This window comes from Hemicordylus capensis, chromosome 2 (genome assembly GCF_027244095.1).
Source record: "Hemicordylus capensis ecotype Gifberg chromosome 2, rHemCap1.1.pri, whole genome shotgun sequence".
In the NCBI taxonomy this organism is placed as follows: domain Eukaryota; kingdom Metazoa; phylum Chordata; class Lepidosauria; order Squamata; family Cordylidae; genus Hemicordylus; species Hemicordylus capensis.
This window is the reverse complement of record NC_069658.1, coordinates 292,345,375-292,369,032: the sequence shown is the minus strand read 5'-3', so window position 1 is coordinate 292,369,032 and position 23,658 is coordinate 292,345,375. Positions and strand designations below refer to the sequence as shown.

General features: G+C 42.8%; 1 long non-coding RNA gene across 4 annotated transcripts in view; it reads left to right on the top strand.

Annotated features, from left to right (window-relative positions):
• The first annotated feature begins 8,329 nt into the window (after positions 1-8,329).
• Positions 8,330-23,658, top strand: part of LOC128341890 (uncharacterized) — a 47,696-nt gene continuing 32,367 nt past the window's right edge. For 2 of the 4 annotated variants that reach the window (XR_008314636.1, XR_008314638.1), the window contains exons 1-2: positions 8,330-8,429; positions 19,194-19,255. This is a non-coding gene — a long non-coding RNA (uncharacterized LOC128341890). Of the gene's footprint in view, positions 8,430-19,138; positions 19,256-23,658 lie in introns of all 4 variants that reach the window. The other 2 variants (XR_008314635.1, XR_008314637.1) reach the window with 1 other exon arrangement.

Below are 23,658 nucleotides of genomic sequence, written 5' to 3'. Positions count from 1 at the left end.
CTCCAGGAGAGAATCCAGTGGTGATATCAAAATGGATTATATTTTTTTACACATTAGCTCCGGTCTTTCAGCCACAGTCCATCAAATGCAATCATGCAATAAGGTGATAATGGCCCAGATGTGACTAAAAGGGGACTCTAATACATTCTTAATGTGATTTTTTTTTCTGTCTTGAAAGAAGTGTAGTAATAGCTGCTTTCATAGCTTTAAGCAAATTATTGTTCTTGGTATTTCTTGCAAAATCTTGCAAAGGAACACTTTGTGCCTGAGAATGATGCCTCATCATTGATCTTTGATATTTAAGATGTCCTATAACTGAATTCTAACCTAGCCTTGGCAAATAAGGAAGGCATTTAACAGGACACTTTGCTCCTTGGCATTTGAATCCAGTGGTACTATGTAATGCAGACTGACTTCTTTCTTGAAACTCCTTAGTGGGATTCTATTAGTCAATGCTAAACAGGAGAGAAAACATAAAGTGCTATCATATGCCCTGATATTTATTTTTTTTAGAAAGCTTAGTATGCTGAGAAAGAGGCGGGGAGGGGGGAGAAAACGAACAGATAAACTGTTACATCACAAAACTGTACAGGAGAACCTTATTCATTACATCCATGGTTTTGCATATCCGTGGCAGGAAATTGCCACCTAACCTAATACATGGAAGAAGAAAAAAGGCATTTAAGGAGAAGACTCACATATCTACAGGTCGGGGATGGCCAGAAATCACCTCTGAGGCCCACTATTTTGAGGGCAGGAACCATTTTGTGGCTCCTTTTTGTAAAACAAAAAAGGTGAAAAACATGATGGGGGGGCATTGCTGAACAGCTGGGGACACACAGAGCATGGTAGGGCACTTCCCCCTGAATTTCTCCCATTTTCTCCCATTTTCTTCCTGTTTTCACCAGCCCCTTTGCATCTTTTCCACCAGCCCTTTTGCACAGCTTTTGGCCTTTTGCCCCACTGCCTCAGGAACCTTGCACCCAAATTCCCATTGCCATAATGCCCCATTATCCACAGTTTCACTATCCACCTGCCCCCTGGGGAACAGAACCCCTGCAGATAACGGGTTCTCCCTATGAGGATTCATTGCACAGAGTCTTAACACTTTGAAAATTCCTAAAATATAAAGTGAGTACCCAGTGGCTTGCGGGTTGCGGGGTAGTTGGCACATGGAATGCTACTAATTCCCTACCCCCCACCCACAAAGCAATAGGGTCAGAAGAATGAACAGAAGAAATGAAGGTGTGTAATGAAGACACCAAAGAATCTAAACACTTCAGAAATTCCTAAAAAATAGACTGAGTACCCGTGTGTGTGTGTGTCTGCGTGCGCGCTATAGTTGGCACATGGGAGTTGACAGTTGGCACTGTCCAATGACAGGCAAAATGAACAGAAGAAATGAAGATGTGCAAAGAATCCTCATAAGAAAAAAGGAAAGGTTGTGCTGTTGAGTCGGTGTCAACTCCTGGCGACCACAGAGCCATGTGGTTTTAGTGGTAAAATTCAGGAGGGGTTTACCATTGCCTTCTCCAATGCAGTATGAGATTATGCCTTTCAGCACCTTCATTATGAGGAAAGGTTATTATACACCAAAGAATCCAAACACTTGAAAATTATTGACTGCACATTTTGCTCCGTAATTCCACTTCTACAAGGGCTAGAGCTTAGCTTTTTAAACAAACAAACAAACAAACAAACAAACAAACAAACAAACAAACAACTCATGTTAGGGTTAGCATAGGGCAACTTCGAATCCTCATTATTTCCTATAGTGGAAATATACAAAAGCAGTAAAAACCTTTTAAAAAAATTAAAAATCAACCAATCACCCCACTGCCTTGAAATTTGAGTGGTAGGTGGCACCCATGGGGACCTACCCACCACCCAAATTAGGTGCCCCTAGGGCCTTTAAAAGTGGTCAGAATCAATCCAAAGCCAAATCAAATCTGGTGTGATTCGGGGGGACAGATTGAAGCACAAAATAAATCAGGGGTGATTTGACTCAGGCACAAATCAAATTAAAAAATCTATTCATGCCCATCCCTAGTTGGAACACCAGCAGCATCTGGCAGGCAAAGTTCAGCCTAGAAAGGCAGAGGCTCCCTCTATTGTGCAGTTAACTCTTCTGTGAGGAGGGTCATCCTCTGTCCTCCCTGGAAACTGCCTCACAGTGACATCCTATGCATGTTTACTTGGAAATATGTCCCAGGATATACTCAGTAAAGCTTTCTGCCAAGTAAGTGTGCCTAGGATTACAGCGTGAAAACAACAGCAGTTTGGGCAGAAGAGAGGACTTGGCATTTGTTTATGGCTGGCATGTACTCCAGATGCCCCACTGACTGAGCAGGACAGGCCTATTTTCTGACAACTGCTTTTGGTAAAATTGTGGGTCCCCTCATGGGGAGGACAATATCCATAAGTAGCTAATAATTGCATCATTACTATTATTAATTTTAATGTAATAATTATGTGCTAAAAATTGACCTTGGCCCCCGCATGCCAAGTTATGTTTGGTTCCAGCCCACCGGGACACTTGAGTTGTGCACTCTTGTTCTATGGCCTGAATATCTGATTGGTCCTTAAATCCATCCCTCTAACCAAGCCCATTGAACTCATGCCCCTAAATGTGACTGAACTCCTCTTTGCAAAGTGAGGAGAGTCTGTTGTAATATCTAGTATAATAAAATTGATGGAAATGTTCTGCTCCCACTCATCAGTGACTCTGTGTGTCATTTTTGACCTTAAACCTAGTCTGAGGCCCTCATTGCAACGTTGTGAGAACAGAGTGGAGTACGTTGCAGAGTTATTGTAACATTTTCTGAATTGTTTCTCCCCAGAATCTGGTAATGAGAGGCATGCTACATCTGAATATGGAGGGCTGGTTTGGACAATACACCCAATCAGTCTTGCCTTCCATTGACAAGAGAAGTGAATGTGCACTTCCTGATCCCCATCTTACAGCCACATAATCATGTAAAATAATATACTTAATAGTGTATATAAGTAGTATTTAAAGTGTGTGAGAAGAGAAGGTTCAGATGATCTTAAAGGTTGTGCAAAGTGGAACAGCACCCCCAAGAGGCAGCAGGATGTGTGCATTTATGCTCATCATAATGTAGTGGCTGGACCAGTTGGACATGTCTTCCAAACTGGAACAGAGTAAGAGAACATGTAATATGTGTCTACCCAAAGCTTGATTGAGTTAAATACATTGGGAAGAAGGGGAAGGGTAGGGGTCTTAGTAGTAGTCATGCTGAATCTAGAACCTAGCATGTCTAAGGATGTTCTTTAGCAAACAACAAAATCATGCCCTCCACCTCCACTTCTGTTTTTATATTTCCTTTCCTTTATACTTCACTTAATTATCATTGTGTAAATGATGCCAAAATATGATGCCACAGACATCCAGAAACTGCCTGCTTAGATAAATGCTACTGCATTGTTTGGGAGATAGGATGTTTGTGAATTATTTTAACAGATGCCCAAAGTAAATATTTAGCCATGATCAATTATGTATCTAATATTTGCAGAGCTTTCACTAGCCTTAGTGAGTGGGTGTTTATATGAAATCCAGATTTAGTATGAATCAGGAAACATCTCACAAACTGATTTCCAGCACCATGTGTGAGACACCCCCCTCCCCAGCTAGTTTGATAAGGGGAACTGTTGAGAAAAGAATGGGCAGTCCACCGATAGAACCTCAGTCCTGTCCTCAGCTCCCACCCTCAAGAGCACATAAATGAAACTGGACAAGTGCTGGGTGAAGCACCTAGTTGGGGGTGGGGGTGGAGTTATGATAGACTACCATGAGATTCTGCCCCAAATCTAGCTTCCTGGTTTTTGGAGAACCCTGGTAGACAAAGTTGAGAAATGTCCACACCACCCACATCAACCAGCTCTTGATAATACTGCTATGTATTCATGAGTTCAGCGTGCTCATCCAGGCTGAGGAGTTGTCTTCCCATTAATCAACTTGGTATTCAGCAGTATTTTAAATCCCAGGGGGTTGCTGCAAATGCAGCTGGAACCTTCCAGGCAGACTATCTATCTATCTATCTATCTATCTATCTATCTATCTATCTATCTATCTAATTTATTGATCACATTTATATAATGCCCAAACTATCATCTCTGGACGGTTAACATAAAACAATTAAAACATATATAAAAAGTTAAAACAATTCAACAATTTAAGATCAATCACAAAATTAAAACCAACACATTTTAAAAGGCTGAGAAAGCTTGTTTGAAAAGATGGGTCTTCAATTTTTTTTAAAAAAATTGCCAGAGATGTGGAGGATTGTATCTTAGTAGGGAGTGCATTCCACAATCTCGGGGCAGCAACCGAGAAGGCCCATCCCTGGGTAGCCATCAGACAAGTGGGCGGGAACTGGAGACGGACCTCCTCAAAGGACCTCAATGGGCGGTGGGGCTCATAGTGAAGAAGACGCTCTCCTAAATACCCAGGGCCTAAGCTGTTTAGGGCTTTATAAGTTATAACTAGCACTTTGTATTTTGCCTAGAAACCTATTGGCAGCCGGTGTAGCTCCATCAGCAAAGGAGTAATGTGGTCTCTCCGAGATGACCCAGAGAACAACCTGGCTGCCGCATTCTGAACCAACTGAAGTTTCCAGACTACGTACAAAGGCAGCCCCATGTAGAGCGCATTACAGAAGTCAATTCTGGAGGTTAGCAACAAATGTACCACTATTTTAAGGTCATTGATCTCGAGAAACAGGTGCACCTGGCATCTCAGCCAGAGCTGATAGAAAGCACCCCTGGCCACTGCCTCAACCTGAGAAACCAGGGAGAGGTGTGGATCCAAAAGTACTCCCAGACTGCGATCCTGTTCCTTTCAGGGAAGTGTGACCCCATCTAGAACAGGGAGATCAAAATCATATCTGGAGTTCTAACCCCGCACAATAAGTACCTCCATCTTATCTGGCTTCAGTTTTTAGCTTCAGTTTATTCTGAGCTTCTTCTTAGCTTCAGTTTATTCTCCCTCATCCAGCCCGTTACTGCTTCCAGGCAGGCATTTAGGGAGGATAAGCCATCTCCTGAAGAAGTTGACATGGAGAAGTAGATCTGGGTGTCATCAGTGTACTGGTAACACCTGGCTCCAAATCCCCCAATGATCTCTCCCTGTGGTTTCATATAGATGTTAAAGAGCATTGGAGAGAGTATGGAGCCTTGAGGGACACCATACTTAAGCTCAGATTTTGAAGAGCAACAATCTCCAGTCAATACCATCTGGAATCTGTCCGAGAGGTAGGCACGGAACCACTGTAAAACTGTGCCTCCCCCCCCCCAACACCCTCAGATGTTCCAGAAGGATACTATGGTCAATAGTATTGAAAGCCACCGAGAGATCCAAATAGACCAACAGAGTCACACTTCCTCTGTCAATTCCCAATTGGAGATCATCCATCAGGCCGACCAAGGCAGTCTCCACCCCATAGCCTGCCCGAAAACCAGTTTGAAATGGGTCTAGATAATCAGTTTCCTCCAAGACTGCCTGGAGATGAGAGGCCACCACCCTCTCAATCACCTTGCCCAGCCACGGGAGATTGGAAACCACGGGAAATTGGAAACACAGTCAACAAAGTGCCCCCTGTCTCCCCATCTCCAGACAAACCCAGACACATTTCAAATTAACTTCAGCCAAGTCTCAATAACAAGTGGGCAAACCAGTTTCACCACCAGCTGTGCCGCTGGCATTCCCTCCGTCTTTATAAGCTCCCCCCAAAAAACTCCAAGTCGCCTCTCTCACAGGGGCACTCCAAGCTGGGGCAGATGAAAATTAGTGCTCACAGTTGGAAATAGTCGCCAGCACACAGGAAGACAAAAGGGCAAAGCGCAACTACACAGACCGGCCTCCAAGTTGTCCACGCCGAGCTGAGGGGAGGTGGGTGGCCAGGAGGCTATGAAATATCTCCAGACCAAGGTCAGGAGACAAGCTGACACAATCCAAGCCCCCGTATCTTCTTTGCCTCCCCTACACCATCCCTAGATGGTACAATGATCATAACATAGTCAGATTTTGAAAGACATGATAGTTAGGCCCTTGCTTAAGAAACCATCGCTGGACCCAGACACCCTAAACCACAACCAACTGCTCTCCAATCTGCTATATCCAGGCAAGATACTGGAGTACATGGTGGTATCTCAGCTTTACATGGTTCAAGATTATGTTGATTATTTAGAATGCTGTTTCTAGTGATGTGCACAAAACCAGTTTGCCCGGTTCAGTTCAAGTCTGAACCAGACTTGAGCCAGACTGGGCATGTTTTGGCACCCCAAACTAGAACCCCAGCTCAGCTTGAATTTGAGCCGGTTTGGGATTCTAAAGTGGGGTGCCGACGCAGTGGGCATCTCAGGCAGTTTCTCCTCCACCTGTCAGCCTTCCCTCAGTCTTCTATGGGCCAGTTCAGCCCATTTTCGGGCCATTTCGGCCCTCTCCATGGTCATGGCATCCATTTTGGAGGTTGCCATGTATGCACCATGCTCATTATCCACCCTGGTGGTAAGTGTATCTATATCTATATCTATATCTATATCTATATCTATATCTTCCTTCGTTCCTCTCTCTTCCTCTCCCTCTCCCTCTCCCTCCTGGGGTGATGGTTGTGTTCGGCTTAACCTTGAGCCAGACCGGGCCTGGTTCGGCTTGAGGGCAAGTCAAGCGAGTTCACACATCCCTACCTGTTTCCAACCTGAATTTGGGATTTCCTTGGTCACCTGGATGCATGATCTTTACTGGGAGAGAGACCTGTAGGGCCATTCCCAGAAGGTGGTGCTGGGGCCTTCAGTTGAGCTCCATAGTCATTGGTTTATGGGGTACCAGAAGCTCCCATTCTATTTAGAGCTATAGGAAACTTGGCAGCAGTGTCACCAATATGCAGATGACACACAGCTCTGTTTGCCACTTAAAGCAGATAATATCAGGGAGGCAATGGAAGTTCTGAACTGGTATTTAAAAGAAGTTCTGGTCTGGGTGAGAGCAAACAAGCTGACAAGTGATCTGGGATGGGGAAAGCACTGATCAGGCTTAGTGATGTGTAGCTTGTTCTAGAGGAGGTCACAATCTGCATGAAAGGCCATGTTTGCAGCCTGGAGGTTCTCCTGGATCCAATTCTGTTCCTGGATGCCCAGGTGACATCCATAGCCAGAATCATCTTTTACCAGCTTCAGCTGGTGTTCCCTGTTGTGACTCCCTGGAGAAAGCAGAGCTGACCGCAGGCACTTATATATTGGTTATATCAAGGTTAGATCACTGCAATGCAAACAGCTTGGAAGCTACAACTAGTGCAGACCGCTCCTGCCAGAATTCTTGTGGGCGCTCAGTGATCTTCAAGTATAACACCTATTAGACACCACTTTCACTGGTTACAACTGGTGCACTTCCAAAACCAATCCACTCTGCTGTTTGTTTTTAAGTGTAGTGTCATTTAAGTTTAAAACAGGAGGAGAAGAAACAGAACAGCTCCTGCTTGCTGATCCCACTTGCCCTGGGTGGTGCTGTAAATAGGACGGAGGGTTGCGATAGTTCAAGCATGTGGGGGCTGGCACAGATTTTTGGGGGTGGGGGGGAGGGTAATTTCCCAGAATTTCTTAAGAAATCATCCAATTTTTCTCTGATGTTGAGGGGAAGAAACTGGATGATTTCCAAGAATTCTGAGATGAGATCAGCGATGTTCACCCATCACATGTTTAACTGGGTTCCTAACTTACTATATTTGTGGGAATACTGTACGTGTAATTTATCTTTGCAGAGTTCCTCATGAAATTTTGGTTAGCAAATTGGCCAAATTCTCAACAATGGCTTCTTATAAAATTGAAGGAGGTGTCAAGTGGGGTGTCACAGGAATTGCAGTAATGGACTTAATTCACAGGAGGAGCATCATTAAAGAAGGACTCTCTGGCAGCCAGTTCCCTCTCCTCTCTGCAGTGAGCATGACTGCAGAAAGGCAGGTCTCCATTTTGTCCAAATGTGGATGGGAGAGTGAGGGGAGCGGCATGGAACTGCAGGTCCATGGGACCCACGGTTTGGTGTTACCAGGCGCGTAACAACGATAGGGCAGGGGGAGACAGTTGTCTGGGGGCCCCACTGCCTTGGGGGGCCCCCCAGAGGCACCTCACGTGACTCCCCATTGCCCCCTGCCCAGCCCCAAGGCCCCTCAGCCACTTGCCCTGTTCCCCGTCTCTCCAGCTTGTTCTCCTGGCCTGCAATGGAGCAGCAGACAAGCTGCAAAGAGCTGCTTTTCTCCCGCCTCTCAGCTGATCGGTGGGTGGGCGGGGCTTCCAGGGAGGCCTGGTGTAGGCCGCTGTGAAGCCTGAACTGCAGTAGGGCCCGAGCCAGCCAGGAAGGAGGAGGCAGCCAGACTGGCCACCACTGTTCTCTGCAGCAGAAGACCCCTTGCTGCCAGGTAGAGTGTGAACTCCTTTTTGTGGTTACCTTCCTCCCCCCCCCCCATATATAGGCATCTGCTTGCCACAGGGCTTTGATATGGGGGGGTGGGAGGGACTGAGAAGTCTCTGAATATTTATTTTTAAACAGCTTGGAAAATTTGTTGGCTTTAAAAAAACTATCTAAAAAGTCCTATAAGTGGCTTGTTTCATGGCAAAAAATTACAAAAACTTCTGGAAGAAACAGTATTATATTTATTTTATTCATTCATTCATTCATAAATGCACTTATGTTCAAGTTGTTTTGCAACCCAGAAGGTCTGAGTGAGAACTGTGAAGCATGTCTTGTGCTTTTATTTTATTTTATTTTTCTTGTGTGTGAACTGCTCCCCAATAACTTGCAGGGACTTCAGGGTAAATCTCGCCAACATGTGAATGCAGCACCTCCATTCCAGAGGAGATGTGTCTTAAAGGGCTTTAAAAGCCTTGTGTGAAAAACCTCCCGGAATCGAACTTGACTGAATTTGTTCAGAATTCTGAGAAAACAAACATAGGTTCACCCTGCATGGTTGAAAGTCTCCTTGGCTAATCTGCAGCAAGGGGCCCATTTTAATCATTCATCTTTCTAGTGTGTTCTAGGCATTAAAAGTAAAACAAATGTATAGTACTCAATGTATATCACTATATATTGTGATGTGTGCGTGTGTGTATTCAGTGAAATGTATTTCCAGGCAGCATACTTATTTTGGAATATCAGACTTAAATCCTTGGGGGCCTGGGGTGTGCGGAGGCCCTGGACTTTGAGTGGGGGGGGCCATTTTAAAATCTCGTCTCTGGGCCCACTCCAACCTTGCTACGCCCCTGGGTGTTACCCTTGCTAACTGCTAACTGGGCAAAGAGGCACCTTATTAATATGGTGATACTCTTTATTTAGCAGGTGGAGAGTAACTGGCTCTATCGATCCCCAGCACAGTACCTCCAGTGACTGTTGATGGTGTCTATCATGTTTCTTTGTAGATTGCGAGCCCTTTGGGAACAGGGATCCATCTTATTTATTTATTTATTTCTCTATGTGAACTGCTTTGGAACCTTTTGTTGAAAAATGGTATATAAGTTATAACCATTGACTTGGAAAAATGGGAAAAACTTTGGATAAAAGATATAAAATTTACTGCTTGCTCTAATTTAAAGGAAAATATTTTGAAAATGATGTACAGATGGCATCTTACGCCCAAAAAGCTGGCCGTAATCTATAAGAATATGTCAAATAAATGTTGGAAATGTAAGAAAGAAGAGGGTTCCTATATTCATTTATGGTGGACATGCAATAAATCGAGAGGTTATTGGGACAATGTAGAATGAGCTTTAAAAAAAAATTCAAAACAACTTTCCCCAAGAGTCCAGAATCAATACTATTAGGTATTGATAACAATGCTCTTCCGAGGAAATATTGGACCCTCTTCATGTACTTAACAGTGGCAGCAAGACTGACATTTGCGCGCAAATGGAAAGATGGTCAATGCCCGTCTAAAGAGGATTGGATTCCTAAAGTACTAGAATTGGCAGAAATGGCGAAATTAACATCACTACTAAGAAATAAAATTGAAGACTTTAGAAAAGAATGGGACCCTCTTCTTGTCTATTTAAAAATACATCACAAAATGGATTTTTGTCAGGCTTTTGAGGGCTAACAACAAATGTTTTAAAAACACTCCAAAGTTGTTTTCTATATGAACTACTGGGGAGAGAATATTTAATCTATAGGCAAGATCCGGTTATTGTTAACAACACTTGTTCCAACGATGAGATGGAATTCTTTATTCTGTATGTTTGTGAGTGTCTGTATCATTTGTGTTTGTCCTTTTGTGTTGTGAAAATTGAATAAAAAGTATATTAAAAGAAAAAGAAAAAAAAGAAAAAAGAAGAATGGTATCTAAGTTGTTGTTGTTGTTGTTGTTGTTGTTACGTCCAAAGACAGAGGCTATAAGAGCTCAGTTTGCAGTAAGCAGTTGATGGAGCAACCTTGTTGTCAAAGTGCCTGTCTGTTTTCCCTTCTTAATCTTGAATCATGGTTCCTGATCCTTGGTTGCCCTCTTTCTGCTCCTGTGTGCTGCTCCATATAGACTTCTGGCTTTTGACCCTTGGCTTCCCTCGACCATGCTCTCATCTTCTCCTATGGGCTTCTCCTGGCTTATGACCCTTTGCTTCCTTGACCACACTCTTTGATTGCACCTGTGTGCTCCCTTGTATAGACTCCTGGCTTCTGAAATACAGCTACCATGGACTACTCCTCATGTATCCTCCTGAGTAGCTCGCTTGGCTCCAGTCCATTACCTCAGTGTAGAACATTATACATTTACTTGAAAGAAAGAGAACTCTGAATTTAAGACAACCTCCTGATTTTGAATATCAAAGTACTGGGGCGGGGGGAACTACTCTTGGATTCAGTTAAATAAAGTAATCCTTAAAAAAAAAAAAAAGACCATGGGTTTTCTGAGAATGTTTAAAAAATACTAGTTAATTTTCCCCCTTCATTTCCAGTTAAGCAGCAAGTGAGCCCTCGCTGATATTCATTCAAATCATACCACGGTTTGAATCAAACTGGCACGGTTTGGGTGATCTGAGTTTGAACTGGATCAGGCCCTGCTCTGGTTTGAAGGCTGGTTTGGGACTATACTTGTAAAGTCCCAGGGGCTCTTCCAGCTGTTGGAAGTAAAGAACTTTGCGCTGTCTCTTGTCTCAATGACATAGGAGGACACACTAGTGAGTCAGAGGGCTAGAGGGTCAAGACATTGGTCATCCCTTCTCTACTGCTCTGACACTATCCCTTTGGAATGTAGATTGCTACGCTTAGGGACTAACTTCCTTCCTTCCTGCTTTGCACTTCCTCTCTCCATTCTCTTCCTGTTCCTTCTACCTTGCAACATGCAAGCTCCTCTCCCTGCACCATGTGTGCAGAGATGCAGAATCCATCTGCATGCAGCTAGCTAGATAGATCAGAGATCCTAACTCCTCACTTTCCTATCTAGAATGTTCTCTAATAAATACCATTTATATTGATTTGAAACTATGAACTGGCTCCAAGTTACTTTACTCTCAGCATACACTCATGCCTAACTAAATTCCGCTGTGTTGTGCCTCTGTGCACTCTGCTATAATGAAAAAGGGTTTCTCCTACCAGAGAGAATTCCCAATACCAACCTCCCTGCCAGCCTCCCAAATGACACCCCAGATTGGCTACAGCCCGGTTTGAGCCTCTGCACATGTGGAGGCCATTTTTGTGACTGAGCATGTGCAAAGGTTATTTGCATCACCACACATATCATGTGGTGATGCAAATGGCCTCTGCACATGCTCAGTCACAAAAATGGCCTCTGCACATGCACAGAGGCCTGAACCTGGCTACAGCCAGCCCAGGTTGTCATTTAGGAGGCTGACAGGGGTGTTGGAGGAGCCCCTGCCACCACTGCCAATGTCTCCGCCATCCCTGCCACTTGGAAATTAAAGATAGAAGGTACCTTTTCATTTCCCCCACCCCACATTACTATATGGAGTCCCCCTTAACTTGTAAATGGGGATCTTCACACAATTCCCCTTGACCAAGACCGGATCAAGCTGGGTCAGTTCAAATGCAGTCTGGATTTGAACTGAACTGGCATGACCAGTTCCATGCACATCCTTAGTAGGGGAACTGGCAATGATGGCTTGCTTGCAAGAGCAACAAATCCCATTATGAACCAGGCCTGAACTAACAGGACTTGGACGCAGTTTGAAATTGGATATGGTTATCTGAACTAAAAGAGTTTGCATTCTGAATTCATCCAGTGCCAAACTTGTCCTTATCATTAGGTGTGGAGTGTGAAAGTCTACCAAAGATTCACCTTTCACGTAATGCACCCAGCACACTTGACTGGAGTTCAGTATAAGCTGAGTTTTAATTTGGAGACTTTTCAAGTAGCCTCCTATACTTATCTATAAAAAAACATGGTGGTTTGCAAAAAACATGCCAACCAGAACAACAGTAATCAATATGCACATTTTCAAGTTTAAGGGTTGTTCATATTGTTCTTTCAGACTCATAGCCACTTTAGCCTGTTGCAAAAGACTGTTGCTTTTCCAAGTTATGATTGTATCCATACTCTGTTTTTGTTTTGTTTTGTTTTTTAAAAAAGAATGGTTTTATAGCATGGTATTGAACATGCTTTACTGTTTGAAATACATCTAAGGAAGAATAGAACCTTTCTGGATTCATGTTCCTGTGTAATTTAGATGCAGAGTTTGGGTAAAATATAATTTCAAGTTTCTGAAGCGTGTTCAGTTACACATTAGGAAAAAAGCAGAAATTATTACATTGCGTTTGAGTGGTCTTGGATGATGTGTTTAATACATTACATTTCTGGACCTACATTTTTCTTTTGTAAAAGCCTCTGCTTCCTCAGAGTGATATAGTCTCTGTCAGAGTTCCCATGATGAATGTGTTTCCACAGTCCATAAAATAAATGCATCCATCAGTAGTACAGGATATTGCCTACTTCAAGAAAACCTCCCACCTATGTGCTCAAAACCTGGTAATTTTTTTTATTTACTGTAGTAATGGCAATAAGCAAACATAATTTAATGCTGAAAGCCCCCTTTTTTGTCAAATGAGAGGTGAGGTGTACTCGTTGTGTAAGGTATTTATTAGACGTAATTTAATTGGCTTTTAGCTTTCCTAGATATTTGCTGAAATACAGGGCAAAAGTCCTTACTAACTTCTAGTTGGTTACTATGGTAACACTGAAGTCTGAGCTCATTAGAATTTTTCTCATGAGGCTCACAAGGGCTTGTAAAACTCAACTGCTACTTTAGGGAAAATACTAAACAAATGGCAAAGACATACATCCTTTGTGAAAGAGCTGTTCATGAGTCCTAAACTCAAATATTTGATATTCTGGAAACTGGAAAGGATACTATTCTGCCACAGTTGTACTGTGGAAAAAAACACTCCTTCCCTTTAAAAATGTGCTTGTGTTGTATTCAGGCAGAGTCAATTATAACTGTGCACTATCACCATACGTAGAGCCTTACCTCCAAATTCAGCCCTTCCTGTCTTCCCTTGGAAGAAATCCTGATGCAAGCTTGTGCTTGTTAAAGTTATTCCAGACATCTGTAAAACCTTGTTTACAGGGTTTACAAGCACTTGTGTAGAGCCTGCATTCAGTGGTTAAGATTCAACAGACAATGGAGTAAGAACCTGGGGAGGGACTATAGCTCAGTGGTAGAAACAGTGGCAGAATATGATCGGAGACTGACGGGGCCTGTGCGCAAGAAATGAACATGGGTCCCATCAGATAATTTCCCCATAGGGGTCAATGGGAGACTCAAAAAGATTAATAACTCTGAGAATCATCAGCAATCCCTTCAAACTGGAACTCCTAGAATAGGGCTGGAATAAAAGACATATAAGTTTGTAGTGTAGATAGTTGCCAACCAGCTACATCTCTCCACAGTACTGAAGAGCGACCCTTTGCCCCACCTCTGCAGGTGGCAATTACAACATCGCCAGTGGTTTCTTGGTTATGCACTCATTGTCTCCTTTGAGATGTCTAAAGCGTCAAGCTTTAGCCATCAAGCTGTGGAGGATGCAGGAGAAGAAGAAGCATCTCACAGAGGCAGCTTGGTTCTCCTTCTCCTATCCCAAGAATAGATGGGATAATCATGGCAAAGCAGTTATGCTCCATTGAAATAAACAAATGAGTGGTAAGGCATCCTCCCTGATGGAGGTGGCCTACAGCCCTCAGACTAGTAGCTGTTGATAAACAGCTCCTCCATGAAGTTATCCATACCCCTCTTAACACCATCCAGGATGTTGGCTGTCACCATACCTTGTGGCAGAGAATTCCACAAGTTGATTGTGTCTTGTGTGAAAAAGTACTTCCCTTTGTTGGTCCTAAATGTCCTGGGAATCAATTTCATGGGATGACCCCTGGTTCTCTTGTTATGCGAGAGGGATAAAATTTTATCTCCATACACTTTCTCCACACCATACATGATTTTATAGATCTCTATCGTGTCTCCCCTTTTTTCTAAACTAAATAGCCCCAGGTGTTGTAGCCTTGCCTCATAAGAAAGGTGTTCTAGGCCCCTGATCATCTTGGTTGCTCTCTTCTGCACCTTTTCCAGTTTTACAAAGTCCTTCTTTAGATGTGGTGACCAGAACTGTATGCAGTACTCCAAGAATGACCGCACCATAGTTTTGTATAAGGGCATTATAATATTAGCAGTTTTATTTCCAATCCCCTTCCTAATGATCCCGAGCATGGAATTGGCCTTTTTCATAGCTGCCACACATTGAGTCGACACTTTCAATGAGCTGTCCACCATGAACCCAAGATCCCGCTCTTGGTCAGTCACTCAGATCCCATCAGCGTATACCTGAAGTTGGGGGGGGGGCGGTTTGTCCCAATGTGCATCACTTTACACTTGCCAGCACTGAACCACATCTGCCATTTTGTTGCCCACTCACCCAGTTTGGAGAGATCCTTTTGGAGCATCTCACAAACCATTTCAGATTTCACTAATTGAAACAGTTGGTGTCATCTACAAATTTGCCCACCTCGCAGCATACCCCTGCTTCTAGATCATGTATGAATAAATTAAAAAGCATTGGTCCGAGTACTGATCCCTAGGGGACTCCAACTCCCTCCATTGTGAAAAATCTCCATTTTTACCTAACCTCTGTTTCCTATCCTTCAACCAGTTCGCAATCCACACATGTACTTGTCCCATTAACCCAGTTTTTTCAAGAGTCTTTGATGAGGAACTTTGTTGAAAGCTTTTTGGAAGTCCAGGTATACTATGTCAATTGGGTCACCTTTATCCATACACCTGTTAGTACTCTCAAAGAACTCCAAAATGTTCATAAGGCAAGATTTACCTTTGCAGAAGCCATGCTGGTTCTCCCCAAGCAGGGCCTCTTCTTCTGCGTGCTTAACAACTTTATCCTTGAGAAAGCTTTCCATCAATTCGCCTGGATGGTGAATTAAACTAACCAGCCTGTAATTTCCCGGATCGCCCCTGGATCCTTTTTTCAAAATCAGTGTTACATTGGCTACTTTCCAGTCCTCCAGCACAGAGCCTGATTGCAGGGATAAGTTATATATTTGAGCAAGGAGGTTGGCAATTTCACATTTGAGTTCTTTAAGGACTCTTGGATAGATGCCGTCTGGCCCTGGCAATTTGCTAGTCAGTTTTTTCAGACAGTTTAGAACATCTATCTGATTCAGTTATTTAGCCTCCATCCCCCAAAAGCCTGGTTCAGGAACAGGTTTATGCTCAGTATCCTCTGCCATGAAGACAGATGCAAAGAACTCATATAGCTTCACTGCAACTTCCATATCCACCTTAATAATCCCTTTCACTCCCTCATTGTCTAATGGTCCAACTGCCTCCCTGTCAGGTTTCCTGCATCTGATGTATTTAAAGAAGTTTTTGTTATTCCCCTTGATGCTTTTAGCTAAATGTTTCTCAAACTCTCTTTTCACCTCCCTTATTGTCACCTTGCATTTCTTTTGCCTGAGTTTGAGGCTATTCACACGATTGCTCAAAAGAAGGCTAGAGGAGGCCAGCCTGTTTTCAAGCAGTCATGAGAAATGCTGGGATCTGTGCGGCTCCCGGCTGTTAGCTTTCTTAATTGCCCCCCCTTCAAATGAGGTTAGTGGAGCAAGTGCTCCACTAACCCTGTTTTGGCGATCGTGAGTTGCTGAGGCGCAGCTCCATGCCATGATGACTCATGAGAAGACCCATGACTAGGAGCCCTCAACAAGCCTCCTGGCCTTGAGGGTTGCCCCAGGATGCTCCTCGCACTCGCAATGTCATCCGAATCACATGGACATAACCGGTTCCTTAGTGGTATCCCCTTAAATCTGTGATCCAAAACAGCAGAAGGTGTTGGAAGTGAAGGACTCTGCGCTGCCTCATGCCTCAATGACAGAGGGGACAGATTAGTAAATCAGAGGGCTAGGGGGTCAAGACATTGGTCATCCCTTCTCTCTACTGCTCTGACACTATCCCTTTGATATGTAGATTGCTACTTTCAGGGACTTCCTTCCTTCCTGCCTCTATCACTCTCTTCCTTCTTCTCCCAATCAAACACGCTCGCCTCCCTCTCTGCACCATGTGTGCAGAGATGCAGACAGTATCTCTCTGCGTCCAGCTAGCTAGCTATATTAGAAATTCTCTCTCCACTTTCCTATCTAGAATGGAGTTCTCCAATAAAGACTCCTTATATTGATTTGAAACTATGAACTGGCTCCAAGTTCCTTTTGCTCTCAGCAAACACACATGCCTGGGCAGACTCTGCTGTGTTTTGCCTCTGTGCACTCTGCTGTAATAGAAGGGTATCTCTTACCAGAGAGAATTCCTAACAGAAGGCAAGGCATTAAACTGAGCCAGCGAAAAAGCTCTCCTCTGATTAAAGGTGGTCAAGTGGGTGAGGTATGCAGCTGGCCGGGCGTAGTTTGAAAAACCACCTAAAGTACTGCTGGTGATAACCAGACTTAAATCCAATTGCTTTTCCATATTTGCCACATGCTGTTTAATAATTTCTTTGGCAGCATTATGACCCAAAGCCAATAAATATTGTGGCGAGAAGCCATATCTACCCAAATTGTCAGAGAGGCTCTTGCACCAGGATGAATGAAACTCATCTTTCAGAACCAAGGGGGCAAGGCCCTGGGCCAGGCATATAATTTAAGCCAGTAGTTAAATGTACAAAGCCAAGCCTGTGCCTCAACTCTGGTCAACCCTGTTTCTTAACACAATATAGCATTTGATACACATCTTGGGACCTGAAAAATGGCATGCAGAAATCCAGATTGAACCACTTCGAAGGGCTTAAAATTACAGGTGGGACAAATCTGGACCCCATACAACATTTATGCCAGTATTTTAGCCTGATACACCCTAACCGCCACAGGAATGTAATGTCCCCCATTAGTGTGAAAGAATTTGAGTACAGCAGATGCACTCCTCTGCGCACTTGCTGCTGCGTATTAACATTGAGGGCCTCACGAACCTTTTGCATGAAAAATTAGACCCAGGTACTTATAAGTCTTAACCTGTTCAACCCTTCACCCATTAATTTGCCATTTATGTTCTTTTGGTCTCTTGGCAAATACCATGACCTTGGTCTTTTGTGTATTCATAACTAGCAACTCATCTTCACAGAACTGTGTGAGTTTTCAAAGCATCCTCCTCATATCAACTAGCATTCTTGATAGTATGGCCACGTCATTGGCATAAAGTAAAATCGAGATGGGTCTACCAGCTAGCTTAGGCTGATGGGTGTCTAAGAGGGGGATGCTTCTAGTATTGTGGTTCTGAGTAAACTCCATGCAGTCTGGAGTGAAGTGACTCTCCTGATTTTTTCTTTCAGTTTTATTTTATTTATTTATTATTGTTGTTGTTGTTGTTTACACAGTCAGACAGGTGTTATTGACTGGTTTGTTTTATCCAGATTAATAATAATAATGATGATGATGATTTATTTATTTATTTATTTATTTATTTGATTTCTATACTGCCCTTCCAAAAATGGCTCAGGGCAGTTTACGCAGAAAAATAATACATAAATAAGATGGTATCCTGTCCCCAATGGGCTCACAATCTAAAAGAAACATAAGATAGACACCACCAACAGTCACTGGAGGTACAGTGCTGGGGGTGGATAGAGCCAGTTACTCTCCCCCTACTAAATAAAGAGAATCACCACATTAAAAAGTGCCTCTTTCAACTTCCTTGGTGATTGTCTCCCCACATGTATGCTGAATTTGATCGCACTATGGTCAATAAAAGGTCCATGACACTGACATCATGCACCAGGTCCTGGGTGCCACTCAGGATTAAGTCCAAGGTTGCCTTCTCTCTGGTTGGTTCCATGACCAACTGTTCTAGGACAAAGTCATTCAGTGTATCTAGAAATTTTACCTCTTTGTCATTACCTGACTGTGAATTTACCCAGTCTATGTGTGGGTAATTGAAATCACCCATTATTACAGACCTGCCTATCCTTGCTGTCTCCCTGATGTCCTTCTGCAACTCCCAGTCAGTGTTTTGATCTGGAGGGCGATAGCACGTCCCCAGTAGCACGTTCCCTTTCAGGCCTTGTATTCTCACCCACAGGGTTTCTGTGGAGGACTCCGGTCCTCCTAGGTTTTCCAGCTTGTTAGATTCTATTCCTTCTGTAACATACCGTGCTACTCCACCTCCAAGGCACCCCTCCCTGTCTTTTCTCTAGAGTTTATATCCAGGGATAACACTGGTTCTCACTGTTCCACCTTGTTTCTGTTATGCCAACTATATCTATGTCTTCATTAGCAAACAAGCACTCCAGCTTGCCCGTCTTGGCTCGGCAGCTTCTGGCATCGGCATATAAGCACCTACATGCTGAATCTCTTACCTGGTGTATGCTATCTTTCTTTTGACTCTTCGATCTCTTTGACCAGCTAGCACAGCCTTCTTTCTTCTTTTTATGTGGTTCTGCTCTGTCCCCTTCTGTTTTATGTGAATCTTTTACACCCTCGCACCTTAAGGGATGGCATTTGCCGAACCAGATACTGTCCAGCTCCCGTCGGCTATTCCCCAGGGATCATTTTAAAAGCTGCTCTGTGACCTTTTTGATTTTAAGCACCAGCAACACCATCACAATGGTTTTTTTTAACAGCCAGTGACATTGGCTTTTACAATGCAGGGTGTTCTAACTCACAACAAAAAGTCCGATGATACATACTGCTGCATTGTTTCAGGAAGGAGGGAGTGCACAAGATCACAGGTGGTCACCAGCAACATGGAAGTAAGTCCTTAAGAGGTAAGTCCATTTTTGCCAAAGCAAATGGCTACTTGGCTTTTTGTGTGTCCCACTGGCCTCTTCACACTAATAACATTCATCTGACCATTTTGATTATTGTTTTGCAGACTGAAAGGTAATTTTATATTTTACAAGAAACTACAATCTGTTCTCTCAAGAGAAAAACACACACATACAGGAATAGGAATTTGCCATATACTGGTCTATCTAGCTCAGTGTTGTCTTCACAGAAGCATAAAGCAATTCATGGTTTCCCACAAGTGATAAAAGAAATAAACTCATAACAAAAAGTCTAATGTGAAGAATGGAACATCAGAATTGTTGCTTTGCTTCAACACAGGACGTGAAATATTACCAACGTAGAAAGAGATCCTTAAGAAGCAAGTCAGTTATTGCTAATGAAAGCAGAGGCGTATCTAGGGAAAATAGCACCTAGGGCAAGCACTGAAATTGCGCCCCTTGTCCAAACATCCAACACCCATCTTTCAGATAACTTTACCATAATATCAGCTGAAAAATACAAGTCAAACTCGTTAATCTTTTAATTTTTCAAAAACAATTTAGAAAACTACAAAATTCAGTATGCTGGGGCTCATGAAATACCCCAATACTATGTGGAGGTATACTTGGAAAACTAATGTCTAATTCTCTACTATGCATTGTAGCATCACTATTACATAAGTTTTTAAAAGAAATGGAGAATTTGACTTTTCCCTATTTTCTCTGAAAATAATTAAAAGATATGCAGAGTAAACTGTGTCACTGCTTGGAATATATTTTAGTATTTCAGAAAGACAGTTAAAATGAGAGAAAGAGAGCAAGAAACTCCCAGTGGGCCTTAATACTAAGGCTAATCAATACTAATTTCACACTGATTGAAAGACAAACTCACCATTAATAACCATATTATTAAGACATCAAATTTAACTCACTTATAACAAGAAGCAAAGAGCAAATGAATACAATCCTAGCTCATAAGCTTCAGCTCATTATTCACAAGCCCTGATTCTCTGTACATAGTGCCAAACTGAATATGTGTACAGTGACTTATATTATATTAATTTTTTTAAAAAAAAAACCTGTAGCCCCTAAAGGCTGTGCCGTGAGTCTGCAAAGGTTCCTGCTCCCCTCGCTGGCCTCTAGGGCTTTGCAGGGACCATTTGAGCATGTGTGGTGGCCATCTCTCTCTCTCTCTCTCTCTCTTTCTCTCTCTGCTGAAAACAAAATGGCTGCCACACATGCTCAAATGGCCTCTGCGAGGCCTGGCATGGGGGCCTCACAGAGGCCATTTGAGCATACACAGTGGCCATTTTGTTTTCAGTGGCCATTTTTAAAAATGGCGCCCCCCTTCAAGTGGTGCCCGGGGCACGTGCCCTGCCTGCTCTACCCCTAGATATGCCCCTGAATGAAAGTGGCTGCTTGGTTCCATTTCTAGCCCACTGAATTTTTCTGACCAATCACTGAATACTAACTGTGCAGACTTTCAATGATATTGGTTTACTCATTGACTTTACTGATTTTTTGAAAAGATTCTAAAACTATTTAAAAATGTCATTACTGATTTGTTTCATGGCAGAAAGTTACAAAAAGTTCTGTAATTGAACCACACACACTCTGTCAATCAACCCTTATTTGCAGGAAGCTGCTCCTTTATATAAAAGGAGTAGTACCCTCCATTTTTGCACTCCATATTATAACTCCAGAATGGATGGACAGAAAATTCTGAAAATCCATATAGGAGAAGCACATGATGGTAGCGCTAAATATTCAATACAACATTTTCTTCACTTTGAGCCCCATCATCCATTGAGACCATCTGGAGAGGTCCATCTGCAGTTGCCACTTTTTTGTCAGGTGGAGACTCAGAGGGGGGCCTTCTCTGTTGTTGCCTGAGGCTTTGGAATGTACTGCCTGTTGAAATAAGAACCTCATCATCTCTGACAGAATTTAATAGATGCATTTATTCACCCAAGCTTTTTAATTAAAATTGTGTTTTTGAATTGTTTTAATGTTTTAAACTTTGTTTTGTTTTATGTTATTGTAAACTGTCCAGAGACATAATTTTAGGGCGGTATACAAATATAATAAATTAAAAATGTCAGTGTTCAAGGAGATCAGATCACTTGTTGTTTAAACCCTTTGTTGTTTAGCCCCCTTTTAAGGGTTTAAAAATCATCAGGTGGACTGATCAAACATTTAAATGAACACCAGCTTCTACCCAGCTATTGGGGAGCTATTAATATTATAATAATAATAATATAATAATATTAAAACAGCTATTAATATTTTTGACTTTCCCATTGATTCCTATGGGGAAAATGTGATAGAAGTCAGAAATTCAGACACAGCTGCCCCTAGTGGCAGCCCATGTTTATTGCATACATTAGCTCAGTTGTATATCCAATCTTGGGTAGAACACATCTTTTGGCTGCAGGAGGTCTGCAGAGCTTGAGAGTTGCTACCATGCTGTGTGCAGAGGGGTGGAGCTATAATTGAGGAGACATGTGCAAAGAACACCAGCCACTCATCACCAGGGCCTGCCTATCATGCTGCCTCTCCCCTGCCCATGGCCCTCTGGGCTGCCTTGCCCACTTTGGTCTCTCCCACCCATTCTTCATCATCATCATCATCATCATCTTATTATTATCATTATCATTATTTCGATTTCTATACTGCCCTTCCAAAAAATCGGTGTACTCTGCAAACAAGGGCATAGCTCTAACTGAACAAGGAGGAGGACAAATGTCCCTGGGCCTCTGAAGAAGGGGCCCTTCAGCTAGGCAGCAGTTTGCTTTCCCCCACCTGCCCCTCTAAAGAAGGGGATTAAGGGCCTATCTTCACATTTTGTCCCAGTGCCCAATCCAACCTCACTATACCCCTGACTGTACAAATCTAAAGTTATTCATATGTTAAGCACACATATGGCAATACACTTTCTCTCGGTAGCCTGCATTTGAGAGGGCCTGTACCCAGGTTCACTTTTTAAATGAATGCATGTATAGTCATCTACACAGAAAAATCTACAGGAGTGCAGACACCTGAGCACACATACAGCATAATGTCTGTATAGGACTCCAGTGTTTGCCAGGATCTGGATAATTATTATCGGATTTTCTATAAATCCCCTTCTGCTGGCTCAGTGAAGCTATTCACTACATTGTGCTCACTCAGCTACAGAGAAGCAGTCACCAGCCAGCGCAAGACATTTATGCCATGCTTTAAAGATTGCACCCCTACTTCTTTATTTTAGCTTGAGGCAGGCCTGGGTTTAAAGAGAGGAAGTCTGCTTCTGCTGACTCCAGATCAAGCCATCCAGTTTGATCCTCCTCAGGCAGCAACAAAAGCCACAGAATCCTCTTCCGGGAAAAGTTCTGGCAATTCTCTGTATTGAAGAAAGAATTATGGTTCCTAACAAAATCCTGGTTGCTCATATGTACCACTCCAATTACTTATGCTTTCAATTAATTATCACAAGTTATAGAAAGGAGCTAGATTTATTTGGGGAGGGGTTATAGCTCAATGGGAAAGCACATCCTTGGCATCCAAAGTTCAAGATAGGGCTGGGAAAGACCCCTGTCTGAAACCATGGAGAGTTGCTGCTAGTCAGTGCAGACAGTTCTGAGCGAGATGGATCGGCCCTTAATACAAGACAAAGAATACTAACTTCCCCTTTACCTAAAAACTAAGCTTCCTTTAAGATACTCTTAGTTCCTGCTACCAATATTCATAATTCTACTCCCTGAGAAGCATAAAATTAGTGCAGTCCAACTCTTTGTCTTATTCTGCATAAGCACTATGAGCTGCCTTTTGATAAGAAAATGTTCAGCAGTAAGGACAACATGTAACCCGTACCACTCAGCTGTCATACTTGGGATTTGAAAGGTGGCCTCCACGAACGTCAAAGTATTGACTGTGGCCAGGTGCTGACTTAGAGATGCCAGTTCATATTCCATTATGCTCTGTGGTAAACAACACAGGACTCTAGTTATTCATATATAATACCCCTATAAGGAAGAGATTATTTAGGGATCTTTGTGCCAAATCTACAAGGAATCAGAGTCTTGATGCTGCCATAACTGTGGACTTGAGTGGCTTCTACATTCAGATACTAAAAACGGCATATTGGAATTGGCTGAAAATCATCATGTTGTTTTTACGTTGTCATAATTGTGACCTCAAACTGGGATTGCCCTCAAATTTCCTTGCAGTCCTGTGATTAAAATAATAATAATAACAACCTTAATTTGTTAGCTGTCCCATAACAAATTGTTCTCTGGGCAGCTCATAACACAGCATTAAAACATCAAGTAAAGACACATAACACATGAAATCACAATACACCAAACACACACACACACACACACAGCAATACAAAACAATTAAAAAAACTTTTAAGGTCAGTT